The sequence below is a fragment of the Heterodontus francisci genome, unplaced genomic scaffold (genome assembly GCF_036365525.1).
Source record: "Heterodontus francisci isolate sHetFra1 unplaced genomic scaffold, sHetFra1.hap1 HAP1_SCAFFOLD_86, whole genome shotgun sequence".
In the NCBI taxonomy this organism is placed as follows: domain Eukaryota; kingdom Metazoa; phylum Chordata; class Chondrichthyes; order Heterodontiformes; family Heterodontidae; genus Heterodontus; species Heterodontus francisci.
This window is the reverse complement of record NW_027141093.1, coordinates 2,209,493-2,229,564: the sequence shown is the minus strand read 5'-3', so window position 1 is coordinate 2,229,564 and position 20,072 is coordinate 2,209,493. Positions and strand designations below refer to the sequence as shown.

Sequence of the window (20,072 nt, the reverse complement as noted above, 5' to 3'; positions counted from 1 at the left end):
CCCTGCAGGGAATGACCGCAGATTGAGCATCTAAATGGGGCAAGTGGGCAGCTTTCTGGGTTCTAGGTTCCCCCTACCCCGACCCTCCCTCCCTCCAGTCCAAGCCCCTCTTCACTTTCTTTGGGACTTTGATGAGGGTGAAATGGGGAAAGTTCCCATTGATGTTTGAATGCTGAATTGCTGCAAAGATCTGCGCACGCGCGACATAGCCCCGCCCCCTGTGAGACGTCACAATGAGGAGTGGTGCGCATGCGCAGCCTTTCCCCAACCCAGTCTGTGAGGCCATTCACTCAATCAGGGGAAGATGCTTTAAATCAGCTGCTAATGGAGACTTCCCGGGCCCGGGGGAAGGGAACAAACAGCATCTGCTTCCAGCAGCCACTGCTTTGGGAGCGTGTCCGCAGATGTGCTCAGAGATTAGCATTGAGTGGTGGGAAGTTGAGGGGGAGTCGGGGAGTGTTTGTAACAGACACTGTGGAGCAGGAGCTGCTCCCGGAACATGGAGTGAGCCGGGGACACGGGGAAGGGAGAGTTCATTCTCGGACAGTGTCTGTACAGGCTCAGGGAGACACAATGGGAAGAAATCACTATTGAAAATCACTGACAATTTCACCACCCAATGGAGAGGGAATTTTCCTGCTTTAGTTCCAGTCTCTCACTGTTTGTTGGATCGTGAACAGTGGGGGGAAAATAGCTGCAAAATAACGATGTGGACAGTTAGACAAAGAGCATTTATTGCAGACACAAGGTGAGAAGTGTGAAAGGCACATTTTAAACAGTGGCTGCTTGTTTTCTGTTGAAATAGAAATGTGACTGTGTAAAGGTCACTGCTCCATCGGACAGTCCCAGTCATTGAGCAGTGCAGGGCTTCTGTTGTTTCTGAATGTCACAAACTTGTTGTAAATCCACTGCAAACACCTGGTAAACAGAAGCTGAATGCTGCAGTACAGCAGTGGAGTCAGACACTGACACTGTTTGTGTTCCTGGTTTTCATTTTGTGATTGTTCATAATGATTATTATTGGGACGATTACATTGACCGCTTCTGTATCTTCTACCTCACCAGTTCTTTCATTCCTGCAGGAAAATACATGAAGGAACCTGAATGGATGTGGTGATTCTTGGACACAAGGAAAAGTGCAGTGATCTCGTTCCAACACACAGTCGGTACAGGATCACTCCCAAAGCACAGAGATACTGCCAGCTCATCAGTTCCACTGGAACAAACAAAAGAAGTAGTCAGACAGACACTGATCCCAAAGTCAAGAGACACATTTTCAATCCAACAGTCAAACAACGGCAGGAGAGACAGAAGTTGTTTCTATTTCACTCCAATTCAGTACAGCTGACAGGTTGATACATCAATCACAGTCCAAAAACAAACTCACCATCAGATCTAAAGAAACTCTGTCACCATGGTCACATTTTAAATATAAAATCTGAAATAGAACAGACAAAATTTACAGAATTGAAAGGTACGGAATGCATGGGTGGCACAGTGGTGCAGCGGTCAGCACTGCAGCCTCACAGCTCCAGGGACCGGGGTTCGATTCTGGGTACTGCGTGTGTGGAGTTTGCAAGTTCTCCCTGTGACCGCATGGGTTTTGGCCGGGTGCTCCAGTTTCCTCCCACTGCCAAAGACTTGCAGGTGACAGGTAAATTGGCCATTGTAAATTGCCCCTAGTGCAGGTAGCTGGTAGGGAAATGTAGGGACTGGTGGGGATGTGGTAGGAATATGGAATTAATATCGGATTAATATAAATGGGTGGTTGATGGTCGGCACAGACTCGGTGGGCCGAAGGGCCTGTTTCAGTGCTGCATCTCTAAATAAAAAAAATAAATAAATAAATAGATATTGATACATCAAGAGAGCGGGAAACAGTGAGAGCAGAGTGGAGCATAAAGAGCCCAGGAGAGGGAGCAAGAGTTCACTCGGAGAGCAGGGAACAGCAAGAGCAGACGTCAAAAAAGGCAAAGGAATACACAATTAATGGGAGAACACTGAATGGTGTAGAGGAAGTGAGGGACGTTGGAGTGAATGTCCACAGATCCCTGAAGTAGCAGTGCAGGTCAATAAGGTGGTTCAGCAGGTATATGGAATCCTTTCCTTTATTAACTGAGGTATCGAGTATAAGGGTGACCTGGTATCCATGTCAATAAGTCATTGACAGCTAACATGCAGGTGCAGCAAGCAATTAGGAAGGCTAATAGTATGTTAGCCTTTTTCTCAAGAGGATTTGAGTACAGGAGTAGTGAATTCTTGCTTCAATTGTATAGAACCCTGGTTGGACTGCACTTGGAGTACTGTGTGCAGCTTTGGTTCCCTCCCCTAAGGAAGGATATTATTGCCACAGATGGAGTGCAAAGAAGGTTCATCAGACTTGTTCCTGGGATGGTGGGACTATCCTATGAAGAGAGATTGGGGAAACTGGGACTGTATTCTCTAGAGTTTTGAAGAATGAGAGGTGATCTCATTGAAACCTACAAAATATTTAAAGGACAGTCAGGGTAGATGCAGCTAAGATGTTTCCCCTGGTTGGGGAGTCGAGAACCAGGGGACGCAATTTCAAAATAAGGGGCAAGCCACTTAGGACAGAGATGAGGAGAAATGTTATTGCTCAGAGGGTTGTGAATCTTTGGAATTCTGTAACCCAGAGGGCTGTGGAAGCTCAGTGATTGAGAATGTTTAAAGCAGAGATTGATAGATTTCTAAATACAAATGATATAAGGGAATATGAGGAAAGTGTGGGGAAAAGGGCATTGAAGTGGATGATCAGCCATGATCATATTGAATGGTGGGGCAGGCTCGATGGGCTGAATGGCCGACTCCTGCTCCTATGTCCCTAACTCCACATTGTCGATGAGACACAGCCTCAGGCCGACTTGTCGGGTGTTACAAACAGATATCACTGCTTCTGATCTTCACCAGAACAGAGAGTGAGATGTAAAATTGATCATCAAACAGACTGTGAGAGAATACAACAGAATAAAACACATGGAGAGACACTGTGGAATAACAAATAGATTTGATTGGAATGTTAAATTTTGATTGGAATAGATAAAACAGCAGAAACAGCAGATTAAATTGGGACAGAAAAGAGAAACTGATGGGAAGAAGGAAGAAAAGAAAGGATGGATCTGTTCACTTTTTTCAGTTTTTTCACTGGTCCATCAAAGCTGGATTAAAAAAAGATGCAAAAAACAGAGAATTTCACCAAAAAGGGAGATTAAATGCTGCCGAAACCTTGGATCGAAGGATGCCCCAACAGATCACCTGTTTAACTGTCTCCTCACTGGGGGATTTCAATCAATGAGCAATATAATTCTCTACTTTTCTTTTGTTAAATGAAACCACTACTGTCACTTGGAGTTAATATCCCTGTGTTCCAACTCCTGAATAATAAAATTGTGAGTTTCGCGATATTTTCTGGACGCATTTCCTGCTGAAAGAACTAAGAACTCTTTTCTAATTTACACAATACTATATACACACTCATCAAGCCTCCGAAACTAGCATCCTTGGTGCTGCTCTCTCCTCCCAAACCTCATCTCATGTGACTGTTACATCATCACTCTGATTGTGGGAGGGGTTAATCCCACTGTCTTCAGCATTAACCCTTTACATCCTCATACTGCACTGTCTGTCCAAACAAATCGGTGGAGGGAACTTGAATTATCAAAACAGCAACAGCTGCCAGTTGAAAATCAACTCAACCCATCAGAGAGAGACTGTCAGAGAACTTCCTGTGTCCAGTCCTGACCCTGTCACATGAAGCAGCTGCTCACCCAGACCCCACTCTCATCAACACTGAACATTTTTACTGAGACCCTTCAAATACTGCTTATAAAAGGCCGCAAAGATCAAAGTTCACACAGTTGTATTAAATACAACAAAGTTTAATATCTTCTCAACGTTTCTCGGTAACCACATGAGACATAGGTTTTCTTATTTGGTTCCTTTGATTTTTCTTGTTCCTGACTGACAAATATTCCAAACCTCAGATAAACCCTCCCACTTGCGTCATGTCCCAGTCTCGGTTAAAAGCAACACATAATGACACAAACACTCTCCTTCAGTGAGATTAATATCAAGCTGTTTTCCAGGTTGAATGTGACTGTGAACAAATTTATGGCAAAGAAGTTGCCTTTGATGTATTAACACTGTAATTCTGTCCAAGGAGGATTAGCCATTCCAAACTCATATCCTTCACAAAGGCTATTTTTGTATGCAATTGAAATTCATCATATATTTTGAATTAAAGTTCACAAGACACAAGTGTCAATGTTGATAATGAAACTTTTCAAGCATGTTGCGACTGTGAAATAAGGCTCTGCTGGGAGTTGAACCCAGGCTCTCCTGTTTACTAGACAGATGCTTTAACCAACTAAGCTACAGAGCCAGATTGCGAATGTGTGAGCAATTGAAATCAGATGAAGACCATGCAGATAGTGGGCAGACTTTGGCGAGTCAAGAGCTGAGTTCGTCACGGCAGAGTTCCCAGCCTCTTACTCGCTCTTGTAGTTGCAGCTGTAGTTGTAATTGTAATAGGCAACCGTCCGTCTCGGAAGACGATGGGCTACGCCCGGGGTGTACGTCACTTCTGTATTAAACATCGTTTGTTGTGGCTGTAGAGGACGACTCGTGAGTGACAATCCCTTCCGCAGCTGGTACAGATGAATATCATTGGCCCGAGGTCGACTGATAATTTTTCCTTCCTCTGAGCTCTCTTTCCCACCATCTGGTCATTTCTTTTGTCCTCTGCTTTTCCCATGGTCTTCCTGAATGCCTTTCTCCAGGAATTCCAGTCAGCAGGAAGGACTTCCCATGCATCGACTCCAATTCCAGTCGGCTTGAGATCTCGCTTTGCAGATGTCCTTGTATCACATACGTGGGTGACCTGTTGGTCTCGTGCTGATAGCAAGCTCACCAAAGAGCATGTCTTTGGCAAAGCGACCGTCATCCATTCAGCACACATGACCCAGTCAACAGAGTCACCGCTGACTCAAGAGGGCAAACATGCTGCAGATCCCTGCACGCTGGTGTACTTCTGCATTCGGCACTCTGTCCTGCCAGGAGATGCCCAATATCCATCTGAGACAGCGGAGGTGGAAGCTGTTCAGCTGCTTTTCTTGGCTTGCATAAGTTGTTGATGCTTCTCTACTATAAAGGAGGGTGCTGAGAACACAAGCCTGGTACATGTGGAGCTTTGTATTTTCGATCAGTTTGCTGTCGGTTCACACTCGTCTTCTCAACTTTGACATGACAGCTGCAGCATTGACAATCCTGGTGCTGATTTCAGTTTCAAGGGACAGATTGCTGGTGATTGTTGATACAAGGTATGTGAAGCTGTTGACAACCTCCAAAGTGAGCCTGTCGATGTTGATGGAAGGTGGAGTCTCTAGTCCTGGCCCATAACTTTGATCTTCCTGATGCTGATCGTCAGTCCAAACTCCTTGCAGGCCAGGGAGAACCGATATACAAGCTGCTGTTAATGAACTTCATTATGGGATGTCAGCACAGCGTCATCAGCAAACAGCAACTCACAGACCAAGAAATGACTCATTTTGGTCTTGGTGCGCAGTCTTGCCAAGATGAACAGCTTGTCATCAGCTCTGGTATGCAGGTGAACACCCCCATCTGAGTCACAGAAAGTTTAAAATAGCAGCATGGAGAAGGATATGACAATTGTAAAGGATGTGAGCTGTGAGGAGGGTACAAGGAGGCTTCCAGGGGACTTGGACAGGATAAGTGAATGAAATGACAGATGGAATATAATGTGAATAAGTGTGAAGTTATCCACTTTGTAGAATAAACAGAAAGACAGAATATTTCTTAAATGGTGAGAGGTTGGGAAGTGTTGATGTCCAAAGGGACCTGGGTGTCCTTGTTCATGAGACACTAAAATCTCGCATGCAGGTGCAGCAATCAATTAGGAAGGCAAATGGTATGTTGGCCTTAACACGAGGGGGCATGAGTACAGGAATAAAGATGTCTTGCGGCAATTGGATAGAGCCTTGGTGAGATCGTGCTGGAGTATTGTGTACAGTTTTGGTTTCCTTATCTAAGGAAGGATATACATGCCACAGAGGGCGTGCAACGGAGGATCACCAGACTAATCCCTGGGATGGTGGGATTGTCTTATGAGGAAACTGGGATTGTATTCCTTAAAGTTTCATTTAAAAGGCCATTTGAAACTGAGATAGGGTGGAATTTTTTCACTCAGAGGGTGGTGAATCTTTGGAATTCTCTACCTCAGGGGTTTGTGAAAGTTCAATCATTGAGCATGTTCAAGACAGAAATTGATAGAAATCTTGATACTCATGACATCAAGGGATGTGGGGAGAGCGCGGGAAAGTGGTGTTGAGGGAGATGATCAGCAAGGATGTAATTGAATGACAGAGCAGGCTCGACAGGTGAAACTGCCTCCTCCAACGTTCCGAAGAGAGTTTGCACCAGGACACAGCCCTGTTTTACCCCACTGCTTTTCGTGAAAGTGTCTGATGTTGCTCCATTGTAACTGACGGAACTGTGCATGTTCTCGTGGAAAGAAGAGATGACGCCCAAGAGTTCAGGAGGGCAGCCTCGTTTCCACAGCAGTTTGAAGAGTCTGTCTCTGCTAACAAGATCGAAGGCCTTGGTGATGTCTATAAAGACAATGTAGAGTGGTCTGTACTGTTCACAGTACTTCTCCTGTAACTGCCGAAGTGAGAAAATCATGTCGACTGTCTATCTACCAGCTCTGAAGCTGCACTGAGACTCAGGATAGATGTGATGTCAGGGTCTGCAATCTGGTCAGAGCAATGTGAGCAAAGACCTTCCCCACAATACTTAGCAAGGAGATGCCTGGGTAATTGCTGCAGTCACTGCGATCGCCTTTATTGTTGCACAAGGTGACAATGTTTGCATCACGCATGTTTAGAGGCGCAGATCTCCCCTTCCAACAGAGACACAGAAGTTCATGGCGATGCTGCAGCAGAGCTGCTTTTCCACTTTTGATGATTCCAGGTGGAATAACATCATTTCCCGGGGTTTTACCACTGGCAAGATGGTCAATGGCGTTGTTGAGCTCTATGGTGGTGTCGCTGTCCAGCTCCTCCATGACAGGGAAGTCTGGAATGGCGCTGAGAGCTACTTCAATGACAATGTTCTCCGTTATGTAGAGTTCAAGGTCATGCTCCACTCACCTTTCCATCTGCTTGTTAGGTTTAGTGATGATTGTCCCTGTCTTTGTCTTCAAAGGTGCTGATTTAGTTACTGCTGGGCCCGTTGCTTTCATAATTGTTTTTTTATTCATTCATGTGATGTGGTCATCACTGGCTAAGCCAGCATTTATTGCCCATCCCTCATTTCCCATGAGAAGGTGGTGGTGAGCTGCCTTCTTGAACCGCTGCAGTCTGTGTGAGGTAGGTACACCCACAGTGCTGTTAGGGAGGGAGTTCCAGGATTTTGACCCAGCGACAGTGAAGGAAAGGCGATATAGTTCCAAGTCACGTAGTGTGTGGCTTGGAGGGGAACTTGCAGGTGGTGGTGTTCCCATGAATTTGCTGCCCTGTCCTTCTAGTTGGTAGAGGTTGCGGGTATGGACGGTGCTGTCTAAGGAACCTTGGTGTGTTGAATTCCTTCATATGTCCCTCTAGCATCCCCCAGATTCAGTGGCAGATTGTATGCTGTTGCAGAGTTTTAACCAGTATTGATTGGTGCAGTGCCGAGCAGTCTGCAGAGACTTGCTTCTGGCAGCTCTGAGAGCATCTAGAGTTTGTTTGCTGGGGACTTGTTTGTAGTTCATGAGGGCTCTCTTCTTAGTTGCAGTAACTGACTCCATTTCAATAGTGTTTCTCTTTGAGGGATCCACTTTGAATGAGTCTAGTTTCTTGCAGCACAGCAATGTCCGCATTGAGCCTTGTGAGTTCCTTGTCAATCACAGCTGTCTTGTGTGTGCTATCAACCTGCAGAAGTTTGTCAGTAAGGCCAGGACACATGGTCCTTACATTCCAGCTTGTGATGCAAAGCACTGGTGTCTTCTTTGTTGCGTTTGTCTTGCCTGGTGCATAGATTATCAATCTGCCAGTTGAGAGATATCTCTCGAAGCTGCAAGCACCCATTGAAGCAAGTAGGTCGTGGCAGGACAGCACCTAACTGACTGGGGGCTGCACAGCTTGGAGTAGGTGGTATTTATCCATTGAGACGCGATGATCTCTCCCACTGTCAAAAGTAACCCCTGGTGCTCATACTCTACACCAATTGAGTGAGAGCTTATAATCGGTAACTGTTTCTTCCCATGTTTTGCTAATGTTTAACCTTGAAGCTGGAGTGTCCTCTCCAGGGCACAGGCCTGGGCAAATAGTATGGAGACACTGAGCATCAGGAACCCCTCTCAGCATTGCTAATATTGTCCAAAGGAAATGAAAAAAACAGTACTATTTGGGACCAGCTCTGCTGGAGGAGTTGCTGGAAAACTACCTGATAAGTAACAGGTAACCGCCGACGGGACTCCACTCCGGATTTACTGTCCAGGTTTACTCCCTCAGCCTTCTTCTCTCTCAAGACACCCACAGGGAAGTGAGACTTTTTGCCCATAGCTGGGGCTCTGTTTCTTGGCATCAGGATGGAACCACACGCCAGTGGGCCTGCATGACATGCACAAGGATATCACACACTGTCCCATCCCTGTGACAGCTCAGAGAGATAGCCTGATGATAATACACCCCACAGGAACATCACAAACAGCCCCCTCCCGAGGACAGCTCAGGGTCAGACACTGCACACACTGCAACAACAGTGACATTACTGTATTAGTCCCTCTATTCTGAAAAACAAGCATTCACCCTACTTTATGCTTTCCGTCTCTCAGCCAATTTTATATCCACGCTGCCACTGCCTCTTTAATCCCATCTGCTCAAATTTTGTTAACAAGTCTATTTTATGGTACTTTTTCAAACACAATTTTGAAGTGCAGACACACACCATCAACCTCACCACCCTGGTCAACTCTCTGTGAAACTTCATCAAAGAAATTAATTCATTAATTAATTCAGACACAATCTTCTGTTAACCAATCTGCAATTGCTGTCATTTATTCGCCCATGTTCTACCAAGTGCCAGTTAATTTTCTCCTGGATAATTGTCTCTAAAAGTTTCCCCACCACTGACATTATACTAACTGGTCTGTAGTTCCTGGGTTTATCTCTCTTTTTAAACAGGGCTGTAAAATTAGTAATCCTTGCAGACTTATCTTTCAGTTCTGGAAAGTCTATTGTGGACAATCTCTTTGGGCATGACTTTAACCAATTAAAGCAACAGGATACTTGATTAATAAGTCCAGAACTTTTATTGAGAGTAAAATAGTACTTAATAATTGGAAGTAAAATTATCTTGAACAAACTTGGGGAATATAACTTTACAGCTCTAGCAGGTGTGTGGACTGGTCGAGCTTGGTCTCAGAGTGTCACGGTCCTCTTTGTCCTGCCTAGATCCCTCATCAGGTGGAGAACTTGGTCGATGATCTGAGCCTTTACCCCTGAGATCTTCTCATGTTCCTGCACACTGAAACCTTACAAGATCCCTACTTTTAACCCCTGGATGGCCATCACACCACCTTGTAAAATAATAATTGGTCTGAGCTGTTGCTTGGTACATTTAATTAATGATGTCTTCCACTAACAGCCAACTGTCCTCAGAATCTCAGACATGAGTACAATGGAGTGGTTTCACACTGTCTCCCAATCTGATCTGAAACAAGTTTCCTATTCATTAAATCGAGACTCTTGAAAATGCTGGAAATACTCAGCAGGTCTGACATCATCTGTGGAGAGAGAAACAGAGTTAACGTTTCAGATCTGTGATCTTTCATCAGAACTGGGCTGAAATTGTCGGAGGGACTGAGATTGTGGAATCAATTTCAGGGTCAAAAACATTGTATTCTGTAAGGAAAGGAAGATGGTGATTATTAAGTATAGTGTAAGAATATAGATGCTTTTACATTATTTGAATCAACATTGATTTAAACCTTGTGCTCACGAAACCTATCTTTTGATCAAAATGACACTGATAACAATGGAAAATGCAACACATGCATTTCATGACCACAGGACTTTGTAAAGCCTTTTACAGCCAATGAAGGACTTTCCAAGTGTAGTCACTGTACAGTACAATACAATACCCTACAATAAGGATATTTCACATTCGAGTCACGCAAGTCCCAGGCAATGACCTTCTGAAACAAGAGAGAATCTAACCCTCTCCCCTTGACATTCAACAGCATTACGATTGCTGAATCCCCCACTATCAACATCCTGGGGGTTACCATTGACCAGAAACTGAACTGCAGTAGCCAAATAAATATCATGGCTTCAAGAGCAGGTCAGACACTAGGAATCCTGCGGCAGGTAACTCACCTCCTGACTCCCCAAATCCTGTCCCCTATCGACAAGGCACAAGTCAGGAGTGTGATGCAATACTCTCCATTGCCTGGATAGGTGCAGCTCCAACAACACTTAAGAAGCTCAACGTCATCCAGGACAAAGCAGCCCACTTGATTGGCACCTCATTCACAATATTCACTCTCTCCATCACCAACGCATAGTGGTAGCAGTGCGTACCATCCACAAGATGCACTGCAGCAACGCAGCAAGCCTCCTTACACAGCACCTTCCAAACCTGTGACTTCTATCACCTAGAAGGACAAGGGCAGCAGATGCATGGGAACACCACCACCTGCAAGTTCCCCTCTTTGCCACACACCATCCTGGAATTGGAACTATATCACCGTTCCTTCACTGTGGCTGGGTCAAAATCCTGGAACTCCCTTCCTAACAGCACCACATCGACTGCAGTGGTTCAAGAAGGCAGCTCACCACCACCTTCTCGAGGGAATTAAGGATGGGCAATAAATGCAATAAATAAAAATAAAATCAATAAAAAAAGACAATATCCTGTAATCCCCAAAAGTAGAAAATCCATATGAAAATGAAAATATAATAAAGCACAGTCAGCATGGATTTCACAAAGAAAGTCCTGATTAACCTTATCTTTGAAGAATCAACAGCAAGAGTAATACAGCAGATGTAGAAGAGTTTAAGTTAATAAAGCCTCATCCTTTTAAGTGCTTGAACCAACAAATTGTGGGTTAACAAACAAGCACGCTAACTGACAGAGCTGGGTGTTGTGCTTTCTCGATTCCCCTAAAGTAGGGTGTTAATGAGTTAAATCTTCAGGTTGCTGCAACCAGAATAGCCATTGTCCACGATCAGTTTTACTGTTACAAATAAAGGGTGGAACATTCATTGTGAATCTATAGAAACAGTCTGGTCCTGCACACTGCAGACACATCCACGTCATCACCAACCAGCTCCCCATTAATTGATGCAGTTATTTGACTTTTGCCCATGAGCTCCATGGAATTAATTTTGAAAGATTTTAAATTCCAAGAAGTTTTGTTAATATTCAGCCCTTGAGAAGAAATCATTCCCTGGCCACAGTGGAGAGAGCATTGAATATAAAACAGTAGACTACCAGGTAACACAGTGAAAGCTCATCAGCTAATCTATAATTGCTTAGTTTTCTTATTTTTGCTCTTGCTATTCGGTTTTTCATCATTTTCAGTTCCTGACTGTGGATATTATTGTGATTAAATGTGAAAAGATGCACTGTGTCTCAGCCCCGGTATATTGGCTCTTTCTCTGTGCAGTGCTGTCTCCACTCAGACACTGACACTGTCACTCCCTCCCTCCATTTTCCAGCCCTGACGGTGCAGAAAGCGCTGCTCAAAGTTACACATTCTGACTGTTTGCAGTTGATTAGTGAGAGATTATTAACGTATCCTTCTGCAGCGCTGCCTCGGTTAATAACAGCAGATCGAAGTCACATTTCAGATACAGAAACAGACGCATCAATTATTCACTCTTTCCCAGAGTGAGTGAGGCCCGGACAAGCAGCAACATTCCGGCCCCACACTCTGCAATTACCCAGCACCAGCGGAAAGCAGTGAATACAGATTCAATCAGTGGGTTAATGTCCATTACAGGGATGCAAGATTCCACGACCCAGGACAAACATCCCCATATACCGAGAACAAGCTCAGGAAAACCCGGGGGAGTTAATATCCCAATCACTGAGCATTCCAGTCACATTGAACAAGTTCCTGAACTGAGTGAACCTTTCAAAGTACAGAAGTGATGACGAGGTCAAAAAGGTCTGAACAGTTGAGGTGACTGAGCGGTTTCAGCTTCTCTGTTCAGGTTGCAGCTTTCACTGGAGGCATGTGTTTAAATCCCACTTCTGACAACTTGATTTTCAGTTACTTTACAGAGTTTCCTTGGAGGTTTGAGGTGGAGTAAATACTGAGGAACTGTTTCTAACTGCTGAACGGTCAATAACCGAAGGTTACAGATTTAAAGTGACTCACAAAACCAGAAGGAACATGAGGAAAAATTCCTTTCTGCAACGTGTGGTTAGCATTTCAGTTATGTGGATAGATTGGAGAAGCTGGGGTTGTTCTCCTTAGAGAGGAGATTTGATAGAGGTGTTCACAATCATGAGGGGCTGCGACAGACCTGATAGAGAGAAACTGTTGGTCGAAGGATTGAGACTCAGGTAAAAGCTGTGGCTCAGTTGGTCACACTCACCTCGAAATCACAAGCTTCTGGGTTCAGATTTCACAGCTGACACTCCAGTACAGCACTGAGGGTGTTGAAGGTGCTGCCTTTCAGGTGTGATGTTAAACCAAGACCTGGTCTGCATGTTTGGGTGAATGTAAAAGATCCCATGCTGCAATTTCAAACAAGTGAAGAGCAATTCTCCCTGGTGTTGTGATCAATATTTGTCCCTCAATCAGATCAGTTGGTCATTATCACATTGCTGTTTGTGGGTATGAGCTGCTGCATTTCTGACATTACAACAGTGATTACACTTCAAAAGTATTTCATTGTCTCCAAAGTGCTTTGATATGTCCAGTGTACAGGAAAGGTGCTATATAAATGCAAGTCTTTTCTTTCTTTATCACAACACATTACTGTGTAAAAAATGGTTCTTCGTGTCACCTCTGGTTCTTTTGCCAATCACCTGATATCTGTGTCCTCTGCTTACTGACCCTTTTACCACTGGAAACAGTTTCTCCTTATTTAAAGTATTGAAAACCTTCATGATTTTGAACAAATGTGTCAAATCTTTTCTGAATTTTCTCTGCTGCAAGGAGAACAACCCCAGCTTCTCCAATCTCTCCACATAACTGAAATCCCTCACCCTGCTACCATTGTGGTAAATCTCTTTTTTATTCTTTCATGGGTTGTGGGCACTGCTGACACAATGTGATTCCTGTCAACGGAGCGGCCCTCTGACATCATCGGAGAGCGCCAAGCTGCGCATAGGCACAGCTACATCTTGCCAGGGTTAAGTGGCACATGCACAGGATGATGTCATGGCTCAGCACCAACATCATCGCATATCCGCCCATGGTCCAAATTCGCACATTCACGCTAAAGCGTCATCGGGTATCCAGCCTCTCACTCAGCTGAAGGAAGCGGCTGAATGGGAGACTTTGAGGTTGGAGCTCTCCCCCCTCGGCCTTGACGCTTCTTCTCCTCAACTGCTCGCTCTCCACCTCGCTGCTCCCCTGGATGATTGTTCCCCACTCGCGTCACCCTGCTCTCCTGCCACTCGCTCCCAGCCCCCCAACCCCCACTCCAGCCATTAGCTCTAGGCCGTGCCACTTCCCTCCTCTTGGCCACTCGTTCTTCACTCCTACGTCACACTTTCTGAGAGGCATAGATAGTGTAGATAGCCAGAGTCTGTTTCCCATGGTAGGGGTGACTAAAACTAGAGGGCATAGATTTAAGCTAAGAGGGAGGAGGTTTAAAGGGGGTCAAAGGGGTACATTTTTCACAGAAAGAATAGTGGGTATCTGGAATGAGCTGCCTGGTGGAGGTAGGAACAGTAGTCACATTTAAGAGGCATCTGCACAGGTACTTGAATGAGCAAGGCATGGAGGGATATGGAATTAATGCAGGCAGGTCGGATTAGTATAGATCGGCATTATGGTCGGCATGGACGCGGTGGGCCGAAGGGCCTGGTTCTATGCTGTGTGACTCTATGACTCTCTGTGACTCCTGTTAATTGTTTAATTATCCACCACCATTCAGGACTGGATGTGACAGGACTGCAGAGCTTTGATCTGATCTGTTAATTGTGAGATTGCTTAGCTCTCTCTATTGCATGCTGCTTCCGCTATATGACATGCAAGTAATTCTGTGTTGTCGCTTCACCAGGTTGACACCTCATTTTTAGGTCTGCTTGGTGCTGTTCCTGACATGCCCTCCTGCACACTTCATTGAACCACTATTGCTCCCTTGGCTTGATGGTAATGGTAGAGTGAGGGATATGCCAGGGCAGGAGGTAACATATTGTGTTTAAATACAATTCTGCTGCTGCTGATGGCCCACAGTGCCTCATGGATGCCCAGTTTAGAGCTGCCAGATCTGTTCATTTCTTCCCTCAGATATAAATGAAAAAAAATTCTGAAGAAATGCATGAACTAAATAAAAAGGAGAGAGAAATAAATACTGACAAAATAGATGGCAGCATTTGGAAGGTAAAAAGATTTCAGTTTTATTATTGATGAGTGAGAGGAATTTCTCACACTTTGGGGCTTCTGGAAGTGGATTTACTGTATCAGAGTAGAAGTACTGTCTCAGGCCTTGTTAGCTCAGTTGGTAGAGTATGAGACTTTTAATCTCAGGGTCTTGGATTTGAGACCCTTGTTGTGTGGTTGTTTTTCCCTTTTTCAGTCTTCATCGGCAGAGAGTTCAAGGAGTGTTTGAAATTAAATTCAACAACATCACCAGATTTCAACCCCCCCCCCTTGCCCCCATCCCAGTGTAGTTGACAGGACCCTCAACCTCTGCCTTCCCCCTTCCCCTCCCTCCCAGAACTGCGACAGGGTTCCCCTTGTCCTCACTTTCCACCCCACCTGCCTCCACATCCAAAGGATCATCTTCCACCATTTCCACCACCTCCAGCGTGATGCCACCACCTACCTCATCTTCCCCTCCCCTGTCAGCATTCCGAAGGGATCGTTCCCTCCACGACACCTTGGTCCGCTCCTCCATTATCCCTGACACCGCGTCCCCTTCCCAAGGCACCTTCTCATGCAATCGCAGGAGATATAATACCTGCCCTTTTCCCTCCTCTCTGCTCATTATTTAAAGCCCAAACACTCCTTTCAGGTGAAGCAGCGAGTTACTTGTACTTCTTTCAATTTATTGTACTGTATTCGCTGCTCACATTGCAGTCTCCTCCATTTTGGGGAGACCAAACGCAGATTATGTCGAACACCTCTGCTCAGTCCGAAAGCATGACCCCGAGCTTCTGTTTCCTTGCCGTTTCAACACTCCCCCCTGCTCTCATGTCAACATTTCTGTCTTGGGCCTGTTCCAGTGTTCCAGTGAACATCTCCATGGAAATATCAATCTTACACGCTAGCTCAAATGTTGGATTTTGTATGTTAAGTATCTTTTCTCATCCAAAGATTACACCATCAATCATTCACCACTCTGTCTTCTCCTGAATTTCGAGTTCAAATTTGTTCGTGAAGTTGAGTGACACGTTAAGACAGCACAGTCTTTGTCTTTGTGAAGGAAGTGATTTCAGAATGGCTGTTTGAAACTGTCCCTTCTTGCACAGAAATTCAGTGCAAATACTCAAATCACCCACAATTTCTTCGTGATAAATTTGTTCACAATTGCATTCGACATGGAAACCGCCTCAACATTAATCTCACTGAAGGAAAGTGTGACTGTGTTGTTTGTTTCAGAGTGTTGGTGCCGTTATGTGTCGCTCTTAACCAAGACTGGGACACAACGCAACGTTGATCCAAGATTGGCATATATTATCATTCAGGAGCAAGAAAAATCAAAAGGAACCTAACAAGAAAACCCAGTCTCCAGATGTGAGAATCTGTCGATCCGCTTTGGGAAAGTGAATCAGAGCAGAATGAAGGGTGAACTGTCCGACTGCCCAGAAGAGATGAAGACACAGCTCAGTCAGCACGTTCCCCTGGTTTATGATGCTGGAACATTCCTCACACAGAAATTATATAACCCGATGACAAACGTGCTTACAGCCGATAATTTATTAAGATAATTTTTTTTTTGAGCTGCAACACAAACAGCTACTCGACAATGTGGAAAATTGCCCAGGTGTGTCCTGTCCATAAAAAAAAAGCAGGACAAATCCAATCTGACCAATTACTGCCCCATCAGTCTACTATCAATCATCAGCAAAGTGATGGAAGATGTCATTAACAGTGCTATCAATCACCACGCATTTGGCAATAATCTGCTCATCGATGCTCAGTTTAGATTCCGCCAGGGCCTCTCAGATCCAGGCAAACATTTGGAAGCTGGAGTATAATGTGGGAAAATGTGAGGTTATTCACTTTGGTAGTAAGAACAGATAAATTAAATATTATTTAAATTGCGAGAGACTACAGAATGCTGCGGTATAGAAGGATCTGGGTGTCTTCGTACATGAATCACAAAAAGTTAGCATGCAGGTAGAGCAAATAATTAGGAAGGCAAATGGAATGTTACCCTTTATTACAAAGGGGAATGGAGTACAAAAGGAGAGAAGTCTTGCTACAAATGTACAGGGTGTTGGTGAAACCACACCTGGAGTACTGTGTACAGTTTTGGTCTCCTTATTTAAGGAGGGATATACTTGCATTGGAGGCAATTCAGAGAAAGAGGTGGGCAACTGTCTCTTCCCCACCACAGCCACCTTGAGGGCATTGTGCGGAGGGGGTGAGACTTCGGGCGTCCAGGAAGGATCTGATGGGGAGGGCTCTTCTCACCACCAGCCAAGTTTCATCTTGGTCCTTGTGTGAAAGTTCTGGTGATGAGGCATTCCGCCAAATGACTTTGGCAGTTTGCTCGGGGAACCATCCGACTGGATCCACCATCTCCTTTTCCTGTCGGGCCTTGAGGACATTCCGTGCAGACCACTACCTGAAGGATTGGTGGTCAAAGATGTTTTTCCACAGAAACTTTCCCACGAAGGATAGGTGGTACGGCACGGTCCAACTGGATGGAGCATTCCGCGGCAATGTGACCAGGCCCATCCTTCATAACGCTGGGGACAGATAGAACCTGAGCACGTAGTGACACTTGGAGATTGTGTGCTGGGGATCTACGCACAGCTTGATGCAGCCGCACACGAAGGTAGTCATCAGGATGAGGGCGACGTTGGGTACATTTTTCCCGCCCTTATCCAGGGGTTTGAACATCGTGTCCCTCCAGACCTGGTCCATTTTGGAACCCCATATGAAGCGGAAAATGGCTCGGGTGATCGCCACAGCGCAGGAGTGGCGTATGGGCCAGACCTGCACCACGTACAGCAATGTGAGCGCCTCACACCTGATGACCAGGTTCTTACCCACAATGGAGAGAGATCGCTGCTCCCACATGCTCAGCTTATGGTGTATCCTGGCTACTCGCGACTTCCAGGTTTTGATGCACGCCCCGGCCCTTCCGAACCATATCCCCAGCACCTTCAGGTAGTCTGATCTGACGGTGAAGGGGACAAAGGATCGGTCAGCCCAGTTCCCAAAGAACATGGACTCGCACTTGCCGTGGTTAACTTTGGCTACCGAGGCGAGTTCGAACTGGTCGCAGATGCTGATCAGTCTGCGAACGGACAGCGGATCCGAGCAAAAGAGGGCGACGTCATCCAGGTACAGGGAAGTTTTAACCTAAGTGACTCCACTGCCTCGGATTGTAACACCCCCTTATGCTTGCATCCTTCCTAATAGACTCAGCAAAGGGTTCAATACAGCAAACAAACAAGACAGAGGAGAGAGGACTGCCCTGTCTGTCTTTGCAAAGCAGGTATAGAAAAAGATGCAGTGGTTTTTATCGCGGTTCATCCCAAGCAGCTGTGTAACACAGGAGTCTGTGCTCTGCAGGCTGTTCTCAGGAATGCACACCGAGATAAACATCAACTGCTGCTGAAGGACTATCAATTCGGTGAAAGACGCCCTTTGGTCTGCCCGAAACTTGCTGGTCTTCCAGCGCAAAGAGTTGACCACGACCTAATATTGCAGACTGGCACATTCCAAGGTCCAAGACTACGTGCTGAGGGACGCACTACAGCTTGGGGCAGCCGCTGCAAAGGCTCACTGGGGAAGACCACTGTGTAAGGCACCCCCACCAAGGTGAAGTGAGGGACTGGATCCATGGAAATCCCCTCGGGCTGTATCCAGAAAATATTTCTCCGCCTCCAGGCTCACTTCTTTGACCAGGAGTCCTCCTCCCGACCAGCAGACCCATTCACCCACCTCCAGCATTCTCCCTCTACCTGGACCCCTCCCCCTGGCCACTTACCCACTCTTGATCTCTTCATTGAAAACTGTTGGCGAGACATTTGTCATCTCAATTTCTCTGCCCCCCTCACTCACTCTAACCTGTCCCCCTCTGAACTTGAGGCACTCCGTTCTCTCAGGTCTAACCCCGACATGGTCATCAAACCTGCAGACAAGGGTGGTGCTGTTGTTGTATGGCGTACTGACCTCTACCTTGCAGAGGCTCAGCGCAAATTCACAGACACTTCTTCCTACCTCCCTCTGGACCATGACCCCATCGCCGAAAATCAAGCCACCATCCAAAGGACTGTCACTGACCTCATCTCCTCTGGAGATCTTCCCTCTACAGCTTCCAACCTCATAGTCCCACAACCCCAGACAGCCCGCTTCTACCTCCTTCCCAAAATCCACAAACTGGAATGTCCCGGCAGACCCATTGTGTCAGCCTGCTCCTGCCCCACTGAACTTATTTCTTCCTATCTTGACTCTATCTTTTCTCCGCTGGTCCAGTCTCTTCCCACCTACATCCGTGACTCTTCTGAGGCCTTCCGTCATGTTGACAATTTCCAGTTTCCTGGTCCCAACCGCCTCCTCTTTACTATGGACGTCCAATCGCTCTGCACCTCCATCCCCCGCCAGGATGGTTTGAGGGCTCTCCGCTTCTTCCTGGAACAGAGGCCCAACCAGTCCCCATCCACCACCACCCTCCTCCGCCTGGCTGAACTTGTTCTCACATTGAACAACTTCTCCTTCAACTCCACGCACTTCCTTCAAGTCAAAGGTGTCGCTTTGGGTACCCGCATGGGTCCGAGTTTTGCCTGTCCTTTTGTGGGATATGTCGAGCATTCTTTGTTCCAGTCCTACTCAGGTCCCCTCCCCCAACTCTTTTTCCGGTCCATTGATGACTGTATCGGTGCCGTTTCCTGCTCCCGCCCCGAACTGGAAAACTTTATCAACTTTGCTTCCAATTTCCACTCTTCTCTCACCCTTACATGGTCCATCACTGACACTTCAATTCCCTTCCTCGACTTCTCTGTCTCCATCTCTGGGGATAGGTTGTCTACTAATATCCATTAGAAGCCCACCGACTCCCACAGCTACCTCGACTACACTTCTTCACACCCTACCTCCTGTAAGGATTCCATTCCATTCTCCCAGCTTCTCCGTCTTCGATGCATCTGCTCTGATGATGCTACATTCCATGACGGTGCTTCTGGTATGACCTCCTTTTTCCTCAACCGAGGAATCCCCCCACTGTTGTTGACAGGGCCCTCAACCGTGTCCGGCCCATTTCCCGTACCTCTGCCCTCAACCCTTCCCCTCCCTTCCAGAACCGTGACAGGGTTTCCCTTGTCCTCACTTTCCACCCCATCAGCTTCCATATCCAAAGGATCATCCTCTGCCATTTCCGCCACCTCCAGCGTGATGCCACTACCAAACGCATCTTCCCCTCCCTTCCCCTGTCAGCATTCCGAAGGGATCATTCCCTCTGCAACACCCTGGTCCACTCCTCCATTACCCCCACCACCTCGTCCCCATCCCATGGCACTTTCCCCTGCAATCGCAGGAGGTGTAATACTTGCCCATTTACCTGCTCTCTCCTCACTATCCCAGGCCCCAAATACTCCTTTCAGGTGAAGCAGCGATTTACTTGTACTTCTTTCGATCTAGTATACTGTATTCGCTGCTCACAATGTGGTCTCCTCTATATTGGGGAGACCAA

The 20,072-nt window shown here is 46.1% G+C and overlaps 1 non-coding gene across 1 annotated transcript; it reads right to left on the bottom strand.

Annotated features, from left to right (window-relative positions):
* Nucleotides 1-4,325: 4,325 nt before the first annotated feature.
* trnat-agu (transfer RNA threonine (anticodon AGU)) lies at nt 4,326-4,399 on the bottom strand. Its single transcript has one exon. It is a non-coding gene; the product is annotated as a tRNA-Thr (tRNA).
* Nucleotides 4,400-20,072: the final 15,673 nt, after the last annotated feature.